The sequence below is a fragment of the Oncorhynchus mykiss genome, chromosome 10, assembly GCF_057628025.1.
Source record: "Oncorhynchus mykiss isolate SJ-2025 chromosome 10, ASM5762802v1, whole genome shotgun sequence".
Classification (NCBI taxonomy): Eukaryota; Metazoa; Chordata; class Actinopteri; order Salmoniformes; family Salmonidae; genus Oncorhynchus; species Oncorhynchus mykiss.
In genome coordinates, this window is record NC_143031.1 from 72,000,926 (window position 1) to 72,009,834 (window position 8,909).

The window sequence follows — 8,909 nt, forward strand, 5'->3', positions numbered from 1 at the left end:
TGAACAACAGCATGTTACATTTATTGTCAATCAGTGTTGCTTCCTAAGTGGACAGTTTGATTTCACAGAAGTGTGATTGACTTGGAGTTACATTGTGTTGTTTAAGTGTTCCCTTTATTTTTTGGAGCAGTGTATTATTAGTATTGGATATAAACACTCTAAAACTGTTTGAATGATGTCTGTGAGTATAACAGAACTCATATGGCAGGCAAAAACCTGAGAAGAAATCCAAACAGGAAGTGAGAAATCTGAGGTTGGTCGATTTTCAACCCGGCCACTATTGAATTCACAGTGGGATATGGATGAAGTTGCACATCCTAGGGCTTCCACTAGATGTCAACCGTCTTTAGAATCTTGAATGAGGCTTCTACTGTGTTGTGGGGCTGAATGGGAGCTGAATGAGCCAGGTGTCTGGCAGAGAGCCAAGGCCTGGTCATGCGCAATTCACATGATAGCGACCTGCGTTCCATGGTTTCTCTACAGACAAAGCAATTCTCTGGTTGGAACGTTATTGAAGATTTATGATAAAAACATCCTAAAGATTGATTCTATACTTAGCTTGAAATGTTTCTAAGACCTGTAATTGGACCTGAACGAGCGTTTGGATTTGTATACTTAAGCCCGAACAAAAGTAGCTACTTGGACATGAATATTGGACATTATCGAACAAATCAAGCATTTATTGTGGAACTAGGATTCCTGGGAGTGCATTCTGATGAAGATCATCAAAGGTAAGGGAATATTTATAATGTTATTTCTGATTTCTGTTGACTCCAACATGGCGGATAAAAAAAAATTCTGAGCGCAATCTCAGATTATTGCATGGTTTTTATTATTTCTGTAAAGTTTTTTTGAAATCTGACACAGCGGTTGCATTAAGGAGAGGTATATCTATAATTCCATGTGCATAACTTGTATTTTCATCTACAATTATGATGAGTATTTCTGTTGAATTGATGTGGCTATGCAAAATCACTGGATGCTTTTGGAACTAGTGAACGTAACGCGCCAATGTAAACTCAGATTTTTTTATATAAATATGAACTTTATCAAACAAAACATACATGTATTGTGTAACATGAAGTCCTATGAGTGTCATCTAATTAAGATCATCAAAGGTTAGTGATTCATTTGATTTCTATTTGTGCTTTTTGTGACTCCTCTCTTTGGCTGGAAAAATGGCTGAGTTTTTCTGTGAGTTGGTGGTGACCTAGCATAATCATTTGTGGTGCTTTCGCTGTAAAGCCTATTTGAAATCGGACACTGTGGTGTGATTAACAACAATATTACCTTTAAAACGGTATAAGATACATGTATGTTTGAGGAATTTTAATTATGAGATTTCTGTTGTTTTGAATTTGGCGCCCTGCACTTCCACTGGCTGTTGTCATATCGATCCCGTTAACGGGATAGCAGCCATAAGAGGTTTTAACGAAAGAAAGAAAATGCTGGTTTGATTCATTCAGAAAATTACCACATTCAGTTCGTCAACCCATGGTAATGTTGGTAAACATTTGTACATAGAATTATAATAGGGAGAACAGTGTACAACAATAGGCTATACCTTCGTCTGTTGCCTGCACTAACCATTGTTACTAATGATACTCAGCAACAACCATAAGAGTCTTATCGGCTCTTAACCAACCATGCAATTCTTTTCGTTTTTTTGTGTTGTTCGGAACTGTTCTGTACATAATGTTGCTGCTACCGTCTCTTATAACCGAAAAGAGCTTCTGGACATCAGAACTGGGATTACTCATCTCAAATTGGACGAGGAGTTCTTCTTCAATGAGTCGGACACCATGCATATACAACAGACACCCGACCAGGCCCAGATCCCAGTGATTCGCTGGAAAATAAATTGGACGAACTGAGAGCACCTATATCCTACCAACAGGACATTAAAAACTGTAATATCTTATGTTTCATCGAGTAGTGGCTGAACGACGACATTAAGAACATACAGATGGCAGGTTATTCACTCTATCGGCAGGACAGAACAGCAGCCTCTGATAAGACACGGGGCGGGGGCCTATGCATATTTGTAAACAATAGCTGGTGCACGATATTTAAGGAAGTCTCAAGGTTATGCTCGCCTGAGGTAGAGTATCTCATGATAAGCTGTAGACCACACTATCTACCAAGAGAGTTTTCATCTGTATTTTTCTTAGCTGTCTACATACCACCACAGACCGAGGCTGGCACTAAACCCACACTCGAAAAACGCTCATCCAGAGGCTGCGCTCCTAGTGGCCAGACACTTTAATGTATGCAAACTTATTTCTATCAGCATGTTAAATGTGCAATGAGAGGGAAACAAATCTAGACAGCCTTTACTCAACACACAGAGGTGCACATAGCTCTCCCTCGCCCTCCATTTGACAAATCTGACCATAACTCCATCCTCCTGATTCCTGCTTACAAGCAAAAAAGTGGTCAGCTGAAGCAGATGCTAAACTACAGGAAAGTTTTCCTAGCACAGACTGGAATATGTTCCGGGATTCTTCCGATGGCATTGAGAAGTACACCACATCAGTCACTGGCTTTATCAATAAGTGCATCGAGGTCGTCGTCCCCACAGTGACTGTATATACATACCCACACCAGAATCCATGGATTACACGCAACATTCCTACTGAGCTAAAGGGTAGAGCTGCTGCTTTCAAGGAGTGGAACCCGGAAGCTTATAAGAAATCTCGCTATGCCCTGCGACGAACCATCAAACAGGCAAAGAGTCAATCTAGGACTAAGATCAAATCGTACTACACCGGTTCCCGACGCTCATCGGATGTGGCAGGGCTTGCAAACTACTACAGACTACAAAGGGAAGCACAGCTTAGAGCTTGCCAGTGACACCGAAACATGCATGAGAGCATCAGCTGTTCCATCAGCTCTCCGCAGCCAATGTGAGTAAGACCTTCAAACATGTTAACATTCACAAGGCCGCTGGGCAGATGGATTACCAGGATGTGTACTCCGAGCATGCGCTGACCAACTGGCAAGTGTCTTCCTGACATTTTCAACCTCTCCCTGTCTGAGTCTGCAATACCAACATGTTTCAAGCAGACCACCATAGTCCCTGTGCCCAAGAACATGTAGGTAACCTGCCTAAATGACTACCGACCTGTAGCACTCATGTCTGTAGCCATGAAATGCTTTGAAAGGCTGGTCATGGCTCACATCAACACCATTATCTCAGAAACCCTAGACCCACTCCAATTTGCATACTGCACTAACAGATCCACAGATGACGCAATATCTATTGCACTCCACACTGCCCTTTCCCACATGGACAAAAGGAACACCTATGTGAGAATGCTATTCATTGACTACAGCTCAGCGTTCAACACCATAGTGCCCTCAAAGTTTATCACTAAGCTAAGGACCCTGGGACTAAACACCTCCCTCAGCAACTGGATCCTGGACTTCCTGATGCCCCCCCCCCAGGTGGTGCGGGTAGGTAACAACACATTACGCCATGCTGATCCTCAACATGGGGGCCCCTCAGGGGTGCGTTCTCAGTCCCTTCCTGTACTACCTCTTCACTGCACGGGCAGGCAGGACTCCAGCACCATCATTAAGTTTGCTGATGACACAACAGTGGTAGGCCTGATCACCAACAATAATGAGACAGCCTATAGGTTTGGTGCAAGGACAACCACCACTAACTCAATGTGATCAAGACGAAGGAGAGGATTATGGACTCCAGGAAAAGGTAGAACTGAGAACGCCTCCATTCTCATTGACTGGGCTGTAGCGGAGCAGGTTGAGAGCTTCAAGTTCCTTGGCGTCCACATCACCAACAAACTAACATGGTCCAAACACACCAAGACAGTCATAAGAGGGCATGACAAAACCTATTCCCCCTCAGGAGACTGAAAAGATTTTGAATGGGTCCCCAGATCCTCAAAAGGTTATACAGCTGCATCATCAAGAGCATTCTGACCAGTAGCATCACCGCCTGGTATGGCAACTGCTCAGCATCTGACCGTTAGGCACTACAGAGGGTAGTGTGAACGGCCCAGTACATCACTGGGGCCAAGCTTCCTGCCATCCAGGACCTATATAATAGGTGGTGTCAGAGGAAAGCCCATAAAATTGTCAGACTCCAGTTACCCAAGTTATAGACCGTTCTCTCTGCTATCACACGGCAAGCGTTACCGGAGCGCCAAGTCTAGGTCCAAAAGGCTCCTCAACAGCTTCAACCCCCAAACCATAAGGCTGCTGAACAATTAATGAAATTGCCACCTGGACAATTTACATTGACCCCCCCCCCCTCCCTTTTGTACACTGCTGCAACTTGTTGTTTGTTTGTTATCTATGACAAGTCACTTCACTCACACCTACATATTACCTCAACTAGCCTGTACCCCCGCACACTGACCCGGTACTGGTGCCCCCTGTATATAGCCTCGTTACGGTTATTCTTATTGTGTTACTTTTAATTATAATTTTTATTTTAGTCTACTAAATATTTTCTTAACTCTTCTTGAACTGCATTGTTGGTTAAGGGCTTGTAAGTAATACTTTCACAGTAAAGTCTACACTTGTTGTATTCGGCGCATGTGACAAAGTTTGATTTGAAATGCTTTTCTATTAAGAACAGTGTTTTGTACCGCTGATTGTGGCTGGCCCTGCACTTCATCATTCATAAATCACTATGGGCATCAATGGACCTGCCTCTCCAGACCAACCAAAGGCTCTGTCATTCACCGCCACTGAAAACCTCTAAATGAGAATCTGAGCCATTCATTCAAAGAGACTAGGAAGTGGTCGATCGGGCGAAAACACTCTCCTCCAGAATGGTCAACTGGAGAGCATTAACCAAGACACCTGCACGTGGTTTGGTTTTAAGGTTTTAGGGGATTACATATTTCAGGGTTTCTGGTCTACAGCAAGCTGAACAAATACAATCTGCTGTGTATCGTGAAATCTCCAGATCTCTCAGGAGGATTGACAAATGGGTTTTTTGTTTTCTACAAGCAGCGTATATAAGATGGTGGAAGTGAAACACATTTCCTCCTCTGTTTTTCCTTGTAAACATCCTCTCATATGTTGCAAACTGTTGGAAGGTGTCAGAATAAATCCTCTGAAGTATACAAGCACTTTGTCTGCCCTCCATACCATGAAGAATGCATAGGATAAAGAGAGGAGAATAAACAAACTACTCCTCCGTGTAATGATTACTGTAGGTGCTAACTGTCAGTAGCTGAAAAGTCCAAAACGGAGTTCCCTCACCAGAGTGGTGAAATCCTGCTGTGTGCCACTGGCATGATAAGCAGCATTCCCCTCAAGTATTCTCATTATTCAGTAAATAGGTCTGGGCATGTCCTCAGTAAACACAGGACTGACTGCTCAGGTACCAAAAATTGTGACCTCTTAACCCCAATGCTGACCTTCCTGACATGTCATACTTTCCCATTTCCAACAGAAAACAAAAACAAATCTTGCCATACGCCTCTGGCTGAAAAATGCGTCCCACTAGCGATGACCTGAGACTTCTGGTAGTCTCTATTTGACAGTTGCACAAGAAAGGTGAAGCCATGTGTGTTCATCTCAGTCTAAACGATCTCCTCTTCCCCATCTCTCTCTCTCGTCATTCCTCGTTGTGTGCACAACTTTAAAAGGTGAGCCATGGGTTGTAAGCATTTCACTGTAAGGTCTACACCTGTTCGGTGCATGTAACAAATACAATTTGATTTTAATGATGGGGGCCACTGTTCTTGGGAACTCTCAAAGCTGCAGAAATGTGTTGGTACCCTTCCCCAGATCTGTTCCTTGTCACAATCCTGTCTCGGAGCTGTACGGACAACTATTTCTTCGACCTCATGGCTTGGTTTTTGCTCTGACATGCACTGCCATATTTGAGACCTTATATAGATGTGTGTGTGTATTGTGCCTTTCCAAATCATGTCCAATCAATTGAATTTACAACAGATGGACTCCAATCAAGTTGTAGACATCTCAAGGATTATCATTGGAAAAAGGGTAAACCTGAGCTCAATTTCAAGTCTCATAGCAAATACTTATATAAATAAGGTATTTCTGTTTTTTGTTTTTTTAATACTTGCAAAAATGTCTAAACCTGTTTTCGCTTTGTTGTTATGGGGTATTGTGTGTAGATTGATGATTTTTGATTTAAACCATTTTAGAATAAGGCTGTAACATAACAACATGTGGAAGAAGTGGAGGGGTCTGAATACTTTCTGAATGCTCTGTCACTGACTTTATTTTAGTTCCAGTTTCAGCAGATGTGTGAATCAGGTTTAGAAAATGTTCTCCCCTCGGTGCATTCTAATTTCTACAGAACTGGTTGTGAGTCAGCTGTAGCAACTCCCATAGGCCCATGAATATATAGAGTTTAGAAGCCAGGGATGTTTATCCAGAGCACACTTGATCTGATACTACGCACCAAGGTAAGGAAAGCATGATACTTGGTCAATTGAATTCTGTTGTACTCTCTGTGGATTTTAATGTGATAGTTTAATGTGATAGTTCCTTATGAACAGGACACAGGAGGCTGCTTGACAGTACTTTTTAGAGTTCAACCTTGGATGTACAATAATTACATTGTAATTTATGTTTTCATTTTAAACATGTTGTATGGTAGATACATGAAGCAACATTTTCATCTTGTAAAAGACTACCAATAGTTGGGCTGTTCCAACAAATGAAATGAATAATAATGCACCTAATTCTAATTTTATTAATTTTAACTTTCTAAAGAGTACATGTTCATAACAAAATGACTATAGTTAAGCGTCTAAGTAACAGGGTTGACCATTTAATCTGAAATTAGCCATACATCCCCTCATGACAGAAGGAATCGAAGCTTGTTTTGTGCAACAGAGCAGGGTAATTGAATGCAAGCTTCACGTGTTTTATTGTTGTTGTTTGTTTTTTACATGTCTAGCCTATCTATGTGTTATGCTTGACCCCCACAGCTTTCTACCACAAAACATCAGAAAAAGGCCAAAAAGAGAAAACAAGCTCACCTGCTTAGACACTATGATTTGACTTATAGATGTTCAATGTTTCTTTTAAAAATTTATTTTTTATATTAAGGAAGAGTTACAGTATTAAAATGAGAGTTCAGTTCGCTTAACAGAGTTGATTTTAAAATGAGGAACAGCACTTTAGAAAGTCTTCACTCATTTTTAAAAGGGGGTCTATAATTAAAGGGCACTTCATTAAATATAACAGGCTTTTAAAATGCAATATTGGTGCACAATTTCTACTTAAGATATCAAAGGGACTTTTTGTGGAACAACCTATTTACTGTGGCAAACATTTAGTTGCAGTTGATCATCTTGAGTTGGCTCAAGTTGTAACGCAGTGTGTCTAATATGGTGTCTTGCTGTGTGTAGAATTATTTGTCTTGTAGAATCATCACGGTGAAGTACACACTGAACAGTGTTTACTGGAGAAATGCTGCTTGCCGGCACATTGAACAGTGTTTACTGGAGAAATGCTGCTTGCCGGCACATTGAACAGTGTTTACTGGAGAAATGCTGCTTGCCGGCACATTGAACAGTGTTTACTGGAGAAATGCTGCTTGCCGGCACATTGAACAGTCTTTACTGGAGAAATGCTGCTTGCCGGCACATTGAACAGTGTTTACTGGAGAAATGCTGCTTGCCGGCACACTGAACAGTGTTTACTGGAGAAATGCTGCTTGCCGGCACATTGAACAGTGTTTACTGGAGAAATGCTGCTTGCCGGCACATTGAACAGTGTTTACTGGAGAAATGCTGCTTGCCGGCACATTGAACAGTGTTTACTGGAGAAATGCTGCTTGCCGGCACATTGAACAGTCTTTACTGGAGAAATGCTGCTTGCCGGCACATTGAACAGTGTTTACTGGAGAAATGCTGCTTGCCGGCACACTGAACAGTGTTTACTGGAGAAATGCTGCTTGCCGGCACATTGAACAGTGTTTACTGGAGAAATGCTGCTTGCCGGCACATTGAACAGTGTTTACTGGAGAAATGCTGCTTGCCGGCACATTGAACAGTGTTTACTGGAGAAATGCTGCTTGCCGGCACACTGAACAGTGTTTACTGGAGAAATGCTGCTTGCCAGCACACTGAACAGTGTTTACTGGAGAAATGCTGCTTGCCGGCACACTGAACAGTGTTTACTGGAGAAATGCTGCTTGCCGGCACATTGAACAGTGTTTACTGGAGAAATGCTGCTTGCCGGCACACTGAACAGTGTTTACTGGAGAAATGCTGCTTGCCGGCACATTGAACAGTGTTTACTGGAGAAATGCTGCTTGCCGGCACATTGAACAGTGTTTACTGGAGAAATGCTGCTTGCCGGCACATTGAACAGTGTTTACGTTTGTTTGCAGGATCATTATAACATTTAATCTATTTCTCTGTAGGTGATAGAACACACCGTGCTCAATCACTCCTCCCTGGGCCCTCTGGAGTTTGTGGTGCTGGAATCAGAGCCGTACCTCCCATTCTGCTTCCTCAACGATGACTGGTTCAGCTCTAAAGTAGTGGTGACCACACCAGAAGGAGACACGGCCAACTTCCCCTGTTACCACTGGATCTCAGGCTATGAGCGTCTGGTGTTCAGAGAGGCCACTGGTCAGTATGTTGGTTTACAGTATAGATCATTGTGTAGGTTTAGTTTGGGGTAGAACTGCTGTGCCTATGACACATAGCTAAAGGTCAGCTAGCTGAATGAAATTTGTAGTTTCAAATCAAATTTTATTTGTCACGTGCCGAATACAACCAGTGTAGACTGTGAAATGCTTACTTACAAGCCCTTAACCAACAATGCCGATTTAAAGAAAATGAAGTAAATATCTGCTAAATAAACTAGACTAAGTAACACAAAAACAATAACGAGGCTATATACAAGAGATACCAGTACCGAGTCAATGTACAGGTTAGTCG